This window comes from Solanum stenotomum, chromosome 8, assembly GCF_019186545.1.
Source record: "Solanum stenotomum isolate F172 chromosome 8, ASM1918654v1, whole genome shotgun sequence".
In the NCBI taxonomy this organism is placed as follows: domain Eukaryota; kingdom Viridiplantae; phylum Streptophyta; class Magnoliopsida; order Solanales; family Solanaceae; genus Solanum; species Solanum stenotomum.
The window spans coordinates 26,294,850-26,304,076 of NC_064289.1; the positions used below are offsets into that span (position 1 = coordinate 26,294,850).

General features: G+C 32.0%; 1 pseudogene; it reads left to right on the plus strand.

Annotated features, from left to right (window-relative positions):
- The first annotated feature begins 4,687 nt into the window (after positions 1-4,687).
- Positions 4,688-8,296, plus strand: LOC125873659 (homeobox-leucine zipper protein ANTHOCYANINLESS 2-like; annotated as a pseudogene).
- The last annotated feature ends 931 nt before the right edge of the window (positions 8,297-9,227 follow it).

Genomic DNA, 9,227 nt, shown 5'->3' on the forward strand with positions numbered 1-9,227 from the left:
GCATCATTGGTCAACCCGACGCCCACTACATAAAATAAGAAATCAACTAGCAGAAACATACAATAAACCACTCGCTTCTCCACCTTTATCCTCTCTTGAATACCTCAGAATTACACTAGCGTCCTAACTATAACTACTAACCGCCTTCTCGATCAACCTACTACTAGGTTCTTGATCATAGCCTAACCGTTCTAACACATTGAGAAGTCCACCAAATACACTATAAGCATTCCCACTAACCGCTCACGTCATACCCTTACTTCCTCTTCATATCACCCACCATGGCCACATAGCACATTACGTCAAGCTTTCTAACCACTAACACAAATCCCTTTCTCCAAGGTGAAATCCGTCTAATCATTTTCATCATGTACGCTACCCCACTTCCTTGCCATTACAACACACAACCCCCTTTTCTCGAATATTAACCATTCTTGAAACATTGACTTCCCTCCTACCGTATCTCCTCCCGGTTGGGTATGTTCTTTCCGGTTCACTTTTTATCAAGGTACATATCAAGTTTGCTCATATAAAAGAACAATCAACATAAGCCCTCATAACCATACAACAACTCCAGCAAATACATCATCAATTATCATTACGAACAAGGTACAGTTTCACAAACCTCAAGGCATATAGTTACATCAAATCATTGGTCATCTCATGGGACCCAAACTCAAACAATTAGCATACCAGAATGTGCTACCCCATCCAAGAATTATGCCAGAACGTGGCAACCTATCCCATAATTGTGCCGGAATGTGGCAACCGATCCAAGTTAGTTATGCCAAAACGTGTCAACCGATCCAGTAACACACCACAATCACAATCACAAGTATATTCTCAAGTTCAAACAAATTAGTCATGATTCTTGGTATTCATCATTCATCTATCTCATTTACAACAAGTGTGATCAATAATGCAATAATCATACACGTACATGTAAGCAAGAACAAACATACATCACACAATTATAGAATCACAACCATCACCTAACCCTGGATCATCATCTAAGGCTTCTTTCTAGGATTTAACCACAAAACTTTTGGTGCATGAAGGCGTAAGCATGAATCCTACCATTGATTTACACATATTACATACTGAACATAGATTTTAACTACTCTATTTATAAAACCTAGCCTACGTGGGCGCCAAGCAGCTGTACGGAGTTTTGGTCTTCGATTGTTGTTTCCGGGGTTTGTGACGTTGATCTTGATCAGAAATTTACAATCCATTGACATCTTCATGCTAGGGATCTCTCTCTTCCTTCATCCCAGGCTTGCAGAAGCTTTTTGGGGTTTTCTAGGGTGTTTTTACGACTAAATTAGGTATTTTAGGAAAAAGGAAAAAATAGGATTTTGCATTATTTGCATATCTCGTCTATCCTGCTCTAGCGCCAACTTATCCCTCCCTGGCGTCGTCGCCCTAAAGGCATCTGGCTCACCCTAGCGAGACAATGGCCCAGAATTTTCCCAGATTTTTGTTCTCCTAAATAACGACGGTTCGGGTCACTACCTAATTTGTTTATGTGCATTGATTGTTGTGCACCTTGATGAGACATGTGATATAAATTCGATGGAATATGATTTCGACTAGTCACATGATATAGAGCCGATGGAAAATGGTTTCGACTAGTGATATGATATAAATCAATAAAAAATAGTTCTGGCTAGTGAATACAAAGCTGAAGAGAAATTGTTTCAGCTAGTGGTACAAAACCAATGAGAAATGGTTCTGACTAGTGATACAACACCAATGGGAAATGGTTCTAGCTAATGATATGATATAAAGACGATGAAAAATTGTTTCGGCTAGTGATAGGTTATAAAGCCGATGGAAAATGCTTCTGATTAATGATATTGTTTCGAAGGGAAATGATTCCGGCAAGAGTTTGATTATTATGATTTGATGCTTATGTTTGACATATTTGTTAACTGTGATTGATGCACTAGTTACTTGTGATCGATCTACTCTATATTGAGATTAATGTACTTGATACGTGTTGATTGTTGAATTGTGACTATTGAATTGTGATTATTGAGCCTTGTGAGTTGTGTATTGTAGAACTTTTAGATTGGGTTGATTTCTATGCATATTTTTGTTTGAGGAGGTTCGGTTGGGATGAAAGGAGTACTCGATTTCTAACTTATTTTTTATTAGATTTCTTGTTGGGTATCGTGTTGTTGGTACTCATTCCTTGCTTCTACACTTGTTCAGGTTCCGAGCCCAGTATAGCATGATTGTTCTCTCTCCCATTTCCAAGGCTTGTCAAGGACCTGTTGAGAGGTAGTTGCTTGTCATCCCGGCGTACCCTCTATTTCTTATTTTAATGCTTTGTTCTAATTGAGAAATAAAGACTTGAGACTTGTACCTATTTCTTAATTCTGTACTCTATGTATTAGTGGTTTGTACACGTAACAACGAGGTTTTGGGGTGTTAATAAAATGAATAAGTTTTTTGCTTTTATCTTGTTCTTGATTTATCTTTCTACATTTCTTTCGATTTTTTTGGGTTGAGGCTAATTTGTCTTAGTAAGGATAGAGAAGTGTCATCACGTCCATTTTTTAAATTGTGACAAAATCACCCAATATAAATCTATACACCTAAGAAGAATTATAAGGATCTTAATATAGAAATTTTTGAGGTGTTTAGCAAATATTGATGTCCTGGAGCAATAACGTAATTGTTAGAAAAAAATAATATGAAATAAAAATTGAAGAAGAAGAAGACTTTGAGGCGTGTAATAACTTTATTTAAAGAGATATTGCCATATTGGGAATAATACAAACAAATCCCTTCAGAATCCAACAAAGCCCTATGTTTATACATGCAAACTTTTCTTAGGCTATTTGTAGAGAATATATTTATTTATAGAAGTTAAGAGATGAATTTTCATAAGATACATGTTCTTTCATGATCAAATAACTTTTCATATGAGTCATGGTCTTTCATGAACAAATGACTTTTCACAACAATCATGTTTTTTCATGAAAAATAACAGTGCATCGTCCCATCATAATGCAATAATATGTAATTATTTAATATTTAATAAATAGTAATGATATTTCATATTATATATTCTATACAAGTTCGAGTGTCTACTTGTGCACAGTCAAAGTTGAAGGACATAAATATAAAATAAAGTTAATTACAAGGGCATATTTATGTATTATATCAATTGGTCAAACATCTTTATCATTTTCTTTTGGTAAGTGAGTAGGAAACAACTCAAAGTTGACTCATTTCTCCTTCCAATCTAGAGAAAACTTGTAGTATATATAGCTACTACTAATCATATTTTTCAGACCATTCTAAAAATGCTTCACTAAGTTAATCAAGTAGTTGTATTCTTGAGTCTTCCCATTGATTTCTTCAAGTACTAAGCAAAACGTGTTGTCATTCTATGAAAGTAATTTATATGCTAATTAATTCTTCATTTCTTTTCTACCTTTTTTGTTCTTATTTTGCAAGATTTTTGTAAATTCATTAAATTAATTACCCCATATATACCTTGTATGTCTGCATTCTAAACATCAACTTTTAATGATCTCCAAGTCTAATGCTTTTTATTCTGTGGAGAGTTAACAAGGTTGTTTTTTGTTGGTTTATAGATCTTATAAGTTATCAATGTAACTTTTGTGATATATGGAATATTTTTGGGGAGCATCTTATAAAATAATAAATTGTTCAACATGAGTTTAAGATGAGAAAATAAAGAGTTTTTTCGAGATCTTTAAAATTCTTTTACATCTTTAGTTAGATGTTTGAAATTCTTTTTCATCTTTAGTTAGATCTTTGAAATTCTTTTTCATCTTTAGTCAAAGATATTTGAAATTTCTTTGGTGACACGATGAAATATAAATTTAAATATACCGGGTTTCAAATTTTAGGTTTCATGAAAAAAAGAATATTTTGATAAAAAGTGTTTTCTGTTTTTAAAATATCATTTGGTGTGAATTTAGAATAGATTTTTCTACCATCTTTTTCTTGAAAAATTGTCATTTACGATTTATGTTATCACCCTTTTCTCTCTCCTTTTTGTTATCCATAGGTCTCAACTGAATTTGTCTCTTGTGGATAAGCAATAATAACGACTATGTGTTTACCCTAGATAACTTTGAATTGACTACGTGAATATTCACTAATTTTTCTATTTGGTATAAGCTCAACATAGATAATTAATTAATACGATATAGTTTTTTCTATATTTTACATCACATTAGATGTTTTAGATATGACTTAAGACCTCCTAAAAAGCATAAGACCTAACTTAAATTTGCTATAATGACAAATGTGTATAGGTGAATTGAGTTTGATTTGTATTTTTTAAATAATTTTTGAAGTCTTCATTGGTAAAAAAATATATAGTAATGGAAATGGAGTTATTCTATAGATTCGTAATTACTAACTACTACCACCTTTTACGATAACTAGACGCTCCATTTATGTTACTACATGAGTTTAATTCTTTCTGAATATATATTGCTTCAATAAAATATTTTTTTCACTTCCTTATGCAATTTATTTGGAACCAAATAATTCTCGTGTTCTTGTATCTTGATATGTTGTTTCTTTTCATTTGCAATTATTTGGAACCAAATATCTTTTTTATTTTGGTATTATATGATCACATATGCATGATATTGAGTTGAACTGATACAATCTTAAATTTGTTCAGAAATAAACGATGGAAGGTCATAGTGACATGAATGAGAGAAAAGAAAGTTTGATTAATGTTGTGATAGGAGGATCTGGAGAGGAAGAAATAGAGAAAAGTTCTATCGATGACAACATAACTGGGGGTGCATCTGTAGATGAACGTGGTGAATCATCATCGAAGAGGAAGAAACCCATTAGGCATAATGCCGATCAGATTCAAGATCTTGAATTGTAAGTATAATTCTAATTTATTTTGTACTTGTTTATTTGCTTATTTAATTTTGATTTTTTGATCATTGTTTATTTTATACCATTGGGAATAGGTTTTTCAAAAAGAATTCACTTCCTAACAAAAAAGTACGACTAGAACTTGCAACAAAATTATCCATGGACATCAACCAGGTGCAAAATTGGTTCCAGAATAAAATAACCCAAATGAAGGTGATGCATATGACATTTGTTTCCCTTAATTTATGTTTTTCTTATGTGAATATTTGTATAATTGATTATAAAAATAAATTGTGTTATTTTATCAGTTGCAATTGGAATGGTACGAAAATAAGACTCTAAAGCAAGAAAATGACAAGCTTCGCATAGAGAATATTGTAATGAAGGAAGCCTTGGAAAATTCAATTCGTGACAATTGTAATGAAAACATTGATGATAATCAAATAAAGATTGAGCATGACCAATTGGAAGATGAAGTAAAAAGGCTTATCGCCCAAGCGTACAAATTAAGCTTATTTAATAAAGATGTAGTGCAGGATAAGATGGTGTTATTGAATCTTGCTATGGATGCCTTGAATGAGCTTTTTAGGCTGTATGAGAATGATAAACCTCTTTGGGTAAGTAATTTGGATGGAGGTGGAGAAACGTTAAATATTAAGGAATATGCTCGATTGTTTACCCCATTAATTGGCACGAAACCTGAGCATTTCACAACGGAAGCCACAAGGGCATCAGGTACAGTGGCTGACACCAGTTTGGCATTGGTGAATACACTAATGGACATGGTACGTAGGCTCTTCATTTTAAATTCAATTTTTTCCTCTGTCTCATTTTTTAGAACTATCATCTCCTTACCATCTACCTCTTATTTGATGTGAATAATTAGTTCTTTTTATTTTTATTCATTTTAATTAGTTGTACTCTTACTTTTACTATATTTGACATATCTTTTTATTAGTTTTTTTTAGTGGTGCTTCAATTAGTTGTTGCATATTAGTTTAATCAATCAAATTTAACTTCAAGTGATGAAGACAAGTATGTGTTGACATGTTATATTTTTATTTTTTGTTATGTAATGTATTTGCAGAGGCAGTGGGTAGAGATGTTTCCATGCATTGTTGGAAAAACTTATACTACTGATGTGATTTCCACTGGCATAGGTGGAAATAAGAGTGGTTCTCTATTAATGGTATTTCTATTTACTTATTATTTTGATGAAAATTACATATCTTATTTATTTTATTATTCCATGCACTAACAACTTGAAAGTAATGATTTGCAGATTAAAACTGAATTGCAAATCATTTCTGACCTAGTTTCTGTTCGCAAAGTACAATTTCTTCGCTTCTGTAAGAAACATGCTGAAGGTGTCTGGGCTATCGTCGATGTGTCTGTTGACACAATTCAAGAAGGTTCACAAGAGAGCGAAATTGAAAATTGTCGAAGGCTCCTATCTGGCTGTATTTTACAAGATATGCCAAATGGTTATTGCCAGGTAATTCAAAATAAATTATCTTTTTATTTTGCATTTCATAGGCCTTTATATTTTTTTAGAATTCAATGAGCTAGATCACTCATACTTTATTAATTATATTCTTGTTGATTTATTTTTATTGATTTTTTTTATAATACAATCTATGTATTCATTGTAGTGCTTTGTTCTCTATCTGAATTTTTCTTTATTTATTCGGAATGAGAAAGATCAACTTTCTTCTAGCTTTGAGTAATGGAACTATTTAGTAATTGTTTGAAACAAACTAATATTCTTTCTTGATAAAGAATTTCTTTTTATTATTCTTCACCTTCTAACCATACAATAAAATTTTAATTGTTTAATTTTTTTATTCTCATTTTCAAATTAATAAATTTATATACATTAATTTTTCTGCAATTTTTTGTTTCCATGTATCCTCGCATCATACCATATGCAAGACCTAAATATTTTGCACACTCCCTCCTTCCATATTTATTGGCAAGACCACTAGAAATCTTTTTTGAGGATACATTCCTTATGATTGACTCTTTTATTTAATGGCTGAATTTTTTAAGTTGTCTCCAATATTGGCCATTTTATTTTAATTAATAATTAAGTTAATATTTCATGCAAGGTCATATTTTTCTCTAGTAATTTTGTAATATTGATGAAATATTTTCAGGTTACTTGGATTGAGCACATGGAATATAATGAAATTCTTGTCCACGATTGGTATCGCCCTTTGATAAAGAGTGGNGCAAAATGGTTATTTCATGCAAGGTCATATTTTTCTCTAGTAATTTTGTAATATTGATGAAATATTTTCAGGTTACTTGGATTGAGCACATGGAATATAATGAAAATCTTGTCCACGATCGGTATCGCCCTTTGGTAAAGAGTGGTCTGGAATTTGGTGCTCAAAGGTGAATCGCTACTTTGCAAAGACAATATCAGTTCTTGAAAATGATGAAGTCAATTATTGATCCCATAGGTAATCATGCATAGAGGTTCAATTATTGTGCCATTTATTTTTTTATACTTTTGAATATTAAAAAGAATTGATTCTTATGTAGCTTTATTTGTGGCATTTGATTTAAGTGGTGAAAGAGGTATAAGGATGTTGGCTCAACGCATGACGCATAATTTTTGTGCGGGGGTTTGTGCAACCGCTCACTATTGGGAAATAATTCAACTAGCAAATGAAGAAAATTCCAAATTAATGATGAGGACGAATATCAATGACCTTGGTGAATCGACTGGTGTGGTGTTAAGTGCTACAAAGACAATCTGGTTACCAGTGAAACACCAGCGTTTGTTCAAATTCCTCACTAATGAACAAATACGGAGCCAGTGGGATGTCTTGTCTAATACTTGTCCCATGAAACGAATGATCAATATTTCTAAGGGCCAAACTGTTGACAGTAACATTTCCCTTTTTTTTCCTCATGTGAGTGGTTAATTGTAGTGTTTTTTTTGGATACATGATTGAATTAGTTTTTTTAATTAATTGTTAATTTATAAATAATCTTTTCTTTTGATTCGGACATGTAGGGGGATGATTCTGGTGCTAATCGAGTGATCTTGCAAGATACTTGCATGGATGCAACTAGATCTCTTTTGGTTTATGCTACAATTGATTCACAAGAAATTAATACCTTGATGAAAGGGGGAGACTCTTCTTGTGTGACTCTCTTCTCAAATGGAATAACAATAGTCCCGGATTGTTTTCAAGATTTTTCTACAACTAATAACTATAATATTATTTCTAGGGAGATGAATAATGGGTTCGGTGGTGGATCGTTGATGACTATCAGCTTTCAAATGGTGGGGAACATCTTTCCAGCTACAACTCTTTCTATTGAGTTGGTCAAAGAAGCAAATGCACTCATCTCACAAAAAAATCATAAGATCAAGAGTGCTCTTAAATGCAAGTGATATTTGAAGACTATCTACCATCCATTGATATGTTATGTGTTTTGAGTCTCTATTGTCTTTCTTGATTTGGATCATCATATTATTAGATTGTACTATTTTGAGTTTATCTAACAAAAAATCATATTGATATTTGATTCTCTATTGCTTATTTGATTTTGTTTTACATTAATGTTCTTGATCTCAAGCCAACTTTATAATAATCTGAGCGAATTTTTTTTTTTTATATTAACAAAATTTTGAATCTCACATTTGTTATTAAATACTATCAGTTTGCATTTAACGAACACATTCACCCAATAAATATAATGTAACTTATCCGGAAGAAAAATGATTGTATCATATATAAAACTTTGAAGTGACAAATTAGATTATTGGCTAAGTGTTGTGAAGTAACGTTTAACTATTTGAGATTTATAGAAATTTTGAAGTGGAAGCATCCTGAGGAATATGTTTTATAAATTCATTATCATCATAGATTACTAGTAATAATAAAATGTAAATATTGGCTATATTTTTAACATAAATAAATAATTATTATGTTTTACTTTGAAATGAATAAACGGGAAAATGCATGATTACACCCCAATCTGAACTATACAAAAAATTTCAAGCACACACACTTTATATTTGTGGGAGTTTTATAACCCCTTGAACTTTTTAAAAGTTGAATAAATATTATCTTAACTACTGACTTAGAACAAATTCAACTATATTAGAAGAGGGAGTTCAAAATGAGTTGCTCGGATGGTAAGCACATCTCACTTCCAACCCGAAGGTTGTGAGTTCGAGTCACCAAGGTAGCAAAGAGGGGTGGGAGCTCCTAGGGAGGGTAAAAAAAAAAGAGTTCAAAATGAGTATCAACATGTTTGCTTCGTGTCATTCAATTCATATTTGAGGGCAATTGTGACTATTCAACTCTCTCTAATTTATG